This window comes from Callithrix jacchus, chromosome 1 (genome assembly GCF_049354715.1).
Source record: "Callithrix jacchus isolate 240 chromosome 1, calJac240_pri, whole genome shotgun sequence".
NCBI lineage: Eukaryota > Metazoa > Chordata > Mammalia > Primates > Cebidae > Callithrix > Callithrix jacchus.
In genome coordinates this window covers 133,860,747-133,868,741 of record NC_133502.1, presented here as the reverse complement: position 1 = coordinate 133,868,741, position 7,995 = coordinate 133,860,747, and the positions used below count along the sequence as shown (strand labels likewise).

The following is a 7,995-nucleotide window of genomic DNA, read 5'->3' as shown; positions in this document are numbered from 1 at the left end:
GTGGAACACCCTGCGGTCCTCACAGGAACAGAGCCAGTTTTGTGAGGAGCCCTTGCAGTATCATTTTCTCATTTGCCTTTCTTTCATTTGGGAGGCTCCCTATCTTGCAGGAGGATGTCTTCAGGCAGTTTTCTCATCTCCCTCCCTGTTTCCTTTGAGACTTGGGACTTTCTACTCCTGGCTCCTCCCCGCCACCCTGGGGCACAGCTGCAGGCTATAAAATTGCTTAGCTGCAGCATGGCATTAGCTCTCCAGCAACAGGGTGTCCCTTTTGCGTTGTCCTCACACAAGATCCCTGCATAATAACCTTGGAGATTTGGCACCTTTGACTATATTTTTCATTCTCTATGTAAGTAATAAGCTGTCTGAATCTCAAAAGAGCTTTTTCTTTTTTTTTTTTCTGGCTTAATCTGTCAGGATGCTTGGTCCTTGCCTTGGCCTTGTGCTTGAGGGTTTCATGGATATAATATTTACTTCTCTGAGGATGTTGATTTTAGTGGTTGTTTTCAAGTTTTCGTCTGCTTCTTGCCTGCTGCTTTTTTAAAGTCATTTTTTTCTTGTTTTGTTCTCTGTGATGTTTTCTCAAATTTCCTTAAATCTTTGATGATTTGCTGCTTTTTATTTTTTATTGAGACAGGGTTTCACTGTCACTGTCACTTTTGTCTTTAGGAATGTTATTCTGCTCCTATTCTCATTTTTATTTTTAACAACATTGCCTGGGATTTGACCTTAATATTTTTGTTTCTCATTTATATGTGAATCTTGTTTTCCTGAACCTTTAGAAGAAACTTGGCTCAGCTTAGCTATTCTACCTTTATGCTCCTTTGTCTGTTTTTCTTCTCTAATGTTCAAAAATATGGTGGCTTGCTTTCTGAGGTTTATCAGCTCTGTTTTCCTCCCCTACTTTTATCTGGGCTTCTTTCCATCCTGCTGATTTTCTCTATTCCACCCATGCCGGAGTAAAGTGGTTGATTCATGGCTCACTGCATCCTTGACCTTCCCCGCTCAGGTGATCCACCCAACTCCTCCTTAAGTAGCTGGGGCTACAGGCATGTGCCACCATGCCTGGCTAACTTTTGCTTGTTTGTTTGTTTTATAGAGATGGAGTTTTGCCATGTTGCCCCGGCTGATCTGGAACTCCTGGCCTCTAGCAATCCATTTGCCTCAGCCTCCCCAGGTGTTGGGAATATAGGCATGAGCCACAGCACCTGGCCATGGGCTTCTTTTATATATAAAAGTAAGACACTAAAAAGCTGATTGGCTGTTCTGTGTTTATAGATGAAGCTCCTTAATTGGAGAAATTCACTTTTCTCTCTGGCTGGCTGAAGATACCCACAGATCACTATATAGACTTTTACTTAGTCCCCATATTTTCAATAGACTAACCCTACAGTTAACACTCCTTGGTACACCTGAGTTTAGAATCTCTTACTTCAACTTTGAATATTCTGTGAAGATGGAGAATGGTTGCCTGTTTTTTTTTTTTTTTTTTTTTGCCAATCAGTTTGAGCTTATAAGGTTGCTCAGGTTAGCCTTGAACTCATGACCTCGCCTTCGCAAGCGCCACGACCTCCGGCAGGAGCCACTTTGGACCCCATTGGTTGCCTTTTTGTGAGGAGACTGACGGCTATGTTTTTTTCTTTGCACTCTGTCTTTAGAAGAACCTAGGATCAGTACTGAGCCTTACTTTGGTTTGTGTTTAGAACCAAATTCTTAGGTTTGAAACTGACTTGGTAAAAATATAACAGCAAGAGAATTATGACAGTGAAATAAGTCTGACCTAACTAACCTCATCTTGCTCCTAACCTCCAAGCTGTCCTCATTCATTCCTGAGCCGTAGGCCGAACTAACTTTGGAAGGAACTTAGTTGATAATTTAACTTTGAAACAAAGATGAATGATAACAGCCCTTTCCTGAAACAAACCTTGCCTGGGGACCAGACTGCCTTTGTAGGACTAACAGAATAGCTGCAAGATTAGAAATTATGGTTTAGGAGTCATGCAGCTAGAGGCCATCAGATTCTAAACCTTCTCAGTTGCTCCTAGGGTTAACATCACTATTGCAAAACCTAAGATTGGTGCTAAAGATATTTTTCAGACCCTGCACTCAACAGATCAGCTGGTGCCACCCAGATCGATAAACTAGCTCATCTGGTCTTGTGGCCCCCATTCAGAAACTGACTCAACACAAAAGGACAGCTTTGACTCCCTATGATTTTCTCTCTGACCCAACCAATCAACTCTCCCCACTTCCTGGCTTTTTACCTGCCAAATTATCCTTAAAAATCCTGTCTCCAAATTTTCAGGGAGATTGATTGGAGTAATAACTCCATCTCCTGTTTGGTGTGGCGAGCCTCATGTCAGTTAAACTTCGTGTACTGCAATTGTGGATTGATTTTGTGTGTACAGTGGGCAGAAAGAAGCCACCAGGTGGTTACAGTTTCGTCTCTTCACAGGCCCTCAGGTTAAACCTTCTTCATCTGCTAAGTCACTTCCACCATTTATTTGTCTCCAGCTTCAAAAATTTTCTTGAGTCATCTGTCATTTCTTCCACTATCTAAATAGGATAGTTCTTTTAATCTCTTGAACTTTTAGTGGACTTTATGAGGGAGCCACGGTGAATGTGATGTTCAGTATACCATGTTTAAGCACTTGTTAATTTTTAAAAATCTATTTTTGCCTTTGTCAATCCTAATTTGTATTTTCTTTTGCTAAATCCAAATTTAGTGAAATTAATGTAAACTTAATAGATTGCAAGTGGAAAGGATGTGAGAAAGAGAGTAGGCAAGAATGACAGCAAGTCAGTGGTATGTGAGGCTGGCAATGACACTTTTCCTTTTAGGTGGCCTAAAAAGAAACCTTCTTTTTTCGCTTCAGTAAGTTTTACCAGAATGTATATTTAAAAAAAAATCTATTTATTATACTTTAAGTTCTGGGGTACATGTGGAGATCTTGCAGGATTGTTACATGGGTATACACATGCCATGGTGGTGGTTCGCTGCATCCATTGCCCTGTCATCTTTGTTAGGTATTTCTCCTAATGCTATCCCTCCCCAATGCCCCTATCCCTGCTATCCCTCTCCTAGCCCCCCACCCCCCAGGCCCCCATGTGTGATGTTCCCCTCCCTGTGTCCCCTGTGTCTCTGTGTTCTCATTGTTCAGCATCCACTTATGAGAGAATATGTGGTTTGGTTTTCTGTTCTTGTGTCAGTTTGCTGAGAATGATGGTTTCCAGTTTCATCCATGTCCCTGCAAAAGACATTAATTCATCCTTTTTTATGGCTGCATAGTATTCCATGGTGTATATGTGCCACATTTTCTTTATCCAATCTAGAATATGTCTTGGTATTGATCATTCAGTATTGACACAATCATATATGCAGTGTGCTCATTCATTATGGAATTTCATGTTCCTTGAAAAAATTTTCTTGTACATTTCCTTGAATTCTTATATTTGTTCTTGGTTTGATTTTCTTCTGGATTTCCCATTATTTGCACTGTATCTTCTTTGCCTATCTTCAGTGTGTCATGTTCTCAAATCATTTGGTTTTCTTCTGAGTTTAAAAATTTTCCATTTTCACTTGATTTTCTTCAGGCTTTCTCTGTTGTGTTTATTCATTCCTATGTTCTTTCTAGTTTAGTGTTCATTTTCGAAATTTTTTTTTTCATTTCGAATTCTTCTCTGAATTCCATCATTTCGTATCTAATGCTGATTTATGTTGTCATGCCTTTTATCATTAATGCGAGTAATAATTTTAATATGTGTACTGTTGTCTGTAGGAATATTATTCTGCTCCTATTCTCATTTTTAACAACATTGCCTGGGATTTGACCTTAATATTTTTGTTTCTCATTTGTATGTGAAGCTTGTTTTCCTGAACCTTTAGAAGGAACTTGGCTCAGGTTAGCTATTCTACCTTTATGCTCCTTTGTCTGTTTTTCTTCTCTAATGTTCAAAAATATGGTGGCTTGCTTTCTGAGGTTTATCAGCTCTGTTGCTCTCCCCCACTTTTACCTGGGCTGCTTTCCATCCTGGTGATTTTCTCTATCCGGCTCAGCTCATGTATCACAACTAGTTCTTTCTCCTTAGTGTGGGATTCTGTTCTAGACGAGTCCTGGCCAGTGAGTTTCGGGAGTTTTTAGGGGCTACACTGTTCCAGCTCCTTTCAGACCTTATTATTCCCTGGATTCTTTATTAGAGAAAAAACCTATCCTAATTGGCTTCCTTTTGCTTTCTTCCACAGAAATGCTGATATTCTGCAGGTTTCGTGACTTGTTAGTGGCTCTAATAATAAGCAATAATTTATATTATGGAGTTCATGAGGATGTCACAGGAATATGGTCTTATGATGGTTCGATTTAGGATTTTTTTGATTTTATATTGGTGCAAAAGCAACACATTCAGTAGAAACTGTACTTGAATACTCATACAACTTCTATTTTTTACTTTCAGTATAGAATTTAGTAAATTACTTGAGATATTCAACACTTTTATTATAATATGGGCTTTGTATTAGATGATTATGCCCAATTGCAGGCTAATGTAAATGTGCTGAGCATGCTTAAGGTAGGCAGGGCTAAGCTATAATGTTAGGTAGATTAGATGTATCAAATGCATTTTTGGCCAGGCACAGTGGCTCATGCCTGTAATCCCAGCATTTTGGGAGGTAGAGGCGGGTGTATCAGAGGAGGTCGAGAGTTCTCGACCATCCTGGCCAACATGGGGAAACCTCATCTCTACTAAAAAAAATAGAAAAATTAGCTGGGTGTGACGACAGGTGCCTGTAATCCCAGTTACTCGGGAGGCTGAGGCAGGAGAATTTCTTGAATCCAGGAGGCAGAGGTTGCAGTGAGCTAAGATTGCACCACTGCATTCCAGCCAGGGGAATAAGAATGAAACTCCGTCTCAAAAAAAAAAAGTATTAAATGCATTTTTGCCTTATGCTATTTCAACTTATGATGAGTTTATTAGGACATAACCCTATTGTAAGTGGAGGAGGAGCTTCTATACTTAGCTTGAAATGTTTTGGTTTTTCTTTTTATTGCTCTGCCTGTTTTATGTGGGAATTTAAAGAGATTCAAAAACTCTCCTTTTGCTTGAAGGATACAACTATGTTTTCATTTTAAAATATGTATTCAATTTTCTTTGTATACAAATTATAATGCAGCATTTTATATCAAGGAGAACTAATTTATGTAAGCTATGTTACTGAATATTTTTACAAAGTCCTAAAATTATTTTGTTAATTTTGACGTTTTTTAAAGTTTTTTTTTTTCCATTTTAAAATCAAAGCTTGTTTGTTGTTTGACAGAAGCAATTATTAACCTGAAGGTAAAACAAGTTAGCGCTGCTTCTTAATAGCAAAGGAATTTGGTTGTATTTGCTATGTTGTTATAATAGATAGTTATTGTCAGTTGAAAAACCTGTTTTATCATAAAATTGAGTCATTTATATAAAATTAAAATGGTACAACTTTATAGATTCAAAAGGATCAAAAATTTAATATTGTTTTACATTTTTAAAAGGAAAATATAATTTATTGTGCCACTTTTGAAAGATAACTTGCTTCCTTTGAACAATTCATATTTGCTCATTACTCTTCTATTTTAGCATTATCCTTTCTGCTTGGGACTTTTTTCCCCCTCAAATTCCAGGAAAGAACTAGAAGCTTTGGTAACTGATTTTTTTTCCCCTCTAAATACATTTGACATAGGATCTTTGTTTTTTAAGAGACAGGGTCTTGCTCTGTTGCCCAGGCTGCAGTGCTCACTGTGATATGGACAGGAGGCTGGGAAATACTGGGTAGAAGAGGGCTGTCCCAGTGAGGACCACACGCTCATGCCTGGGACTGTGGCTCAAAGTGAGAACATGGATTCCTGTTTTCCAGCTTGAATGTTGCATTTTGGCTTGCTCCACACCCCATTCTGTACTCATACAAACCCTAGGCTCCACTGGTAGAGGGGCAGGGGGGCAGAGTGGAGAAGCAGAGGAGAGAAGAGAAGCAGCAGCCAGATGTTGGAGAGAAGCAGCTTGACTTCAGCAGGACAGCTTGACAGTGCGACTTCAGAGAAGAGTTTGGCCAGGAACAGCTGAATTCCAGGGAAAGACCACCTTTCCACTCTGTTCCCTTTCCAGCTCCCTACCTCACTGAGAGCCACTTCCACTGCTTAATAAAATCCTCCACATTCATCACCCTTCAATTCATTTGTGTGACCTGATTCTTCCTGGATGCTAGACAAAAACTCAGGTACCAATAGGGTAGATGCAAAAGGCTGTCACCTGACACTTCACTGAGCTGTTAAACACTTAAGCTGTCCATGGATGGCAAAACTAAAAGAGCACACTCTTTCAGTAACACAGATCTTCTGGAGCTCCAGGGGCATCGTGGGTACCCCCCAGACACTGCCGTGGGGCTGCACAGTTCTACTCCTGCCTGCATCCAGAAGCACCCGTCCTGGCCCCTGCAACTGATCACCTGTGTGCTCTCCCTCCTGTGAGGGGTCGAGAGCTGTGGGCTGGGTAAACTAGCCAACCCCAAAGGGGGTTAAGGGAACTATCCCTTTTCAACTGCAGCCTCGAACTTCTTGGCTTAAGTGATCCTTCTACCTTAGCCTCCCAAATAGGGAGGACTACAGGCAGGTACCACCACACCTAGCTGATTTTAATTTTTTTGTAGAGATGGGGCCTTCCCTGATGTTGCCCAGGCTGAACTCTTGGCCTCAAGCAATCTTCTTATCTTGGCCTCCCAAAGTGCTAGGATTGCAGGCTTGAGCCATCATACCTGGTCTGACATAGGATTTTTAATAAGATTCTGTCTTTAGTGTGATATTTAAAAATCACCAAATTGATGGAAATTTGGTATTATTGCCTATTGTGTTTATCAGTCTATTGTAGTCACGAGAAAAACAAAATCAAACAAAAAATTTCTCTGCTGTAGAGAGATTCAGAAGCATCAGTAAACATTATGTAAAGTCTTTCTCTCCATTCGTGAAAAAGATAACGATGTACTCGATAGGTGTAAAACAATTGTTTTGATATTAAACACATATAATAGCTTTTCTCTGGGATTTTTTCTGTTAGTAAACATGGAAGAAGAGAATATAATACCAAGAACACTAACATATCAAATCAAAATCTGATTATGAAGTCTTTTGGCTTATTCATGATTATATAAACCCCCATGTTTATTTCCACAACAAATCTGCAATATGTAGAAAAAGAAAAAGTGCTGAGTACAGCTCTTTCCTTTCTGTCTGGCGCAGCCATCAGGTAAGCCAAGATGGATGCATGCAAGTACATCCGGGAGCTGTGGAGAAGGAAGCAGTCTGATGTCATGTGCTTTCTTCTGAGGGTCCGCTGCTGGCAGTACTGCCAGCTCTGCTCTCCACAGGGCTCCCGGCCCCACCTGGCCTGATAAAGCTTGTTGACTGGGCTACAAGGCCAAGCAAGGTTACATTATATATAGGATTCGTGTCCCCAGTGGTGGCCAAAAATGCCCAGTTCCCACGGCAAGCCTGTCCATCATGGTGTTAACCAGCTGAAGTTTGCTCGAAGCCTTCAGTCTGTTGCAGAGGAGAGAGCTGACGCCACTGTGGGGCTCTAAGAGTCCTGAATTCTTACTGGGTTGGCGAAGATTCCACATAAAACATTTTTGAGGTTATTCTCGTTGATCCATTCCAGAAAGCTATCAGAAGAAATCCTGACACCCAATGGATCACCAAACCAGTCCACAAACACAGGGAGATGCATGGGCTGACATCTGCAGGCCGTGGCCTTGGAAAGGGCCCTGAGTTCCATCACACTACTGGTGGTTCTCACCGGGCAGGTTGGAGAAGGCGCAGTGCTCTCCAGCTCCACCATTACCGCCGATATAAGTAAAGTTTGTAAAATTCATACCTAATAAACAATTTAGGACAGTCAAAAAAATGTGCTAATTAAGTTACCTTGTTTATAGCCAAATTTAATTGTTAAAATTCTGCATTTTGGGGGGTGAGG

At 40.5% G+C, this 7,995-nt stretch overlaps 1 long non-coding RNA gene across 1 annotated transcript in view; it reads left to right on the top strand.

Moving 5' to 3' along the window:
* The first annotated feature begins 245 nt into the window (after nucleotides 1-245).
* Nucleotides 246-7,995, top strand: part of LOC144582230 (uncharacterized) — a 30,366-nt gene continuing 22,616 nt past the window's right edge. The window contains exon 1 of the long non-coding RNA XR_013534653.1: nucleotides 246-349. This is a non-coding gene — a long non-coding RNA (uncharacterized LOC144582230). The remainder of the gene's footprint in view (nucleotides 350-7,995) is intronic.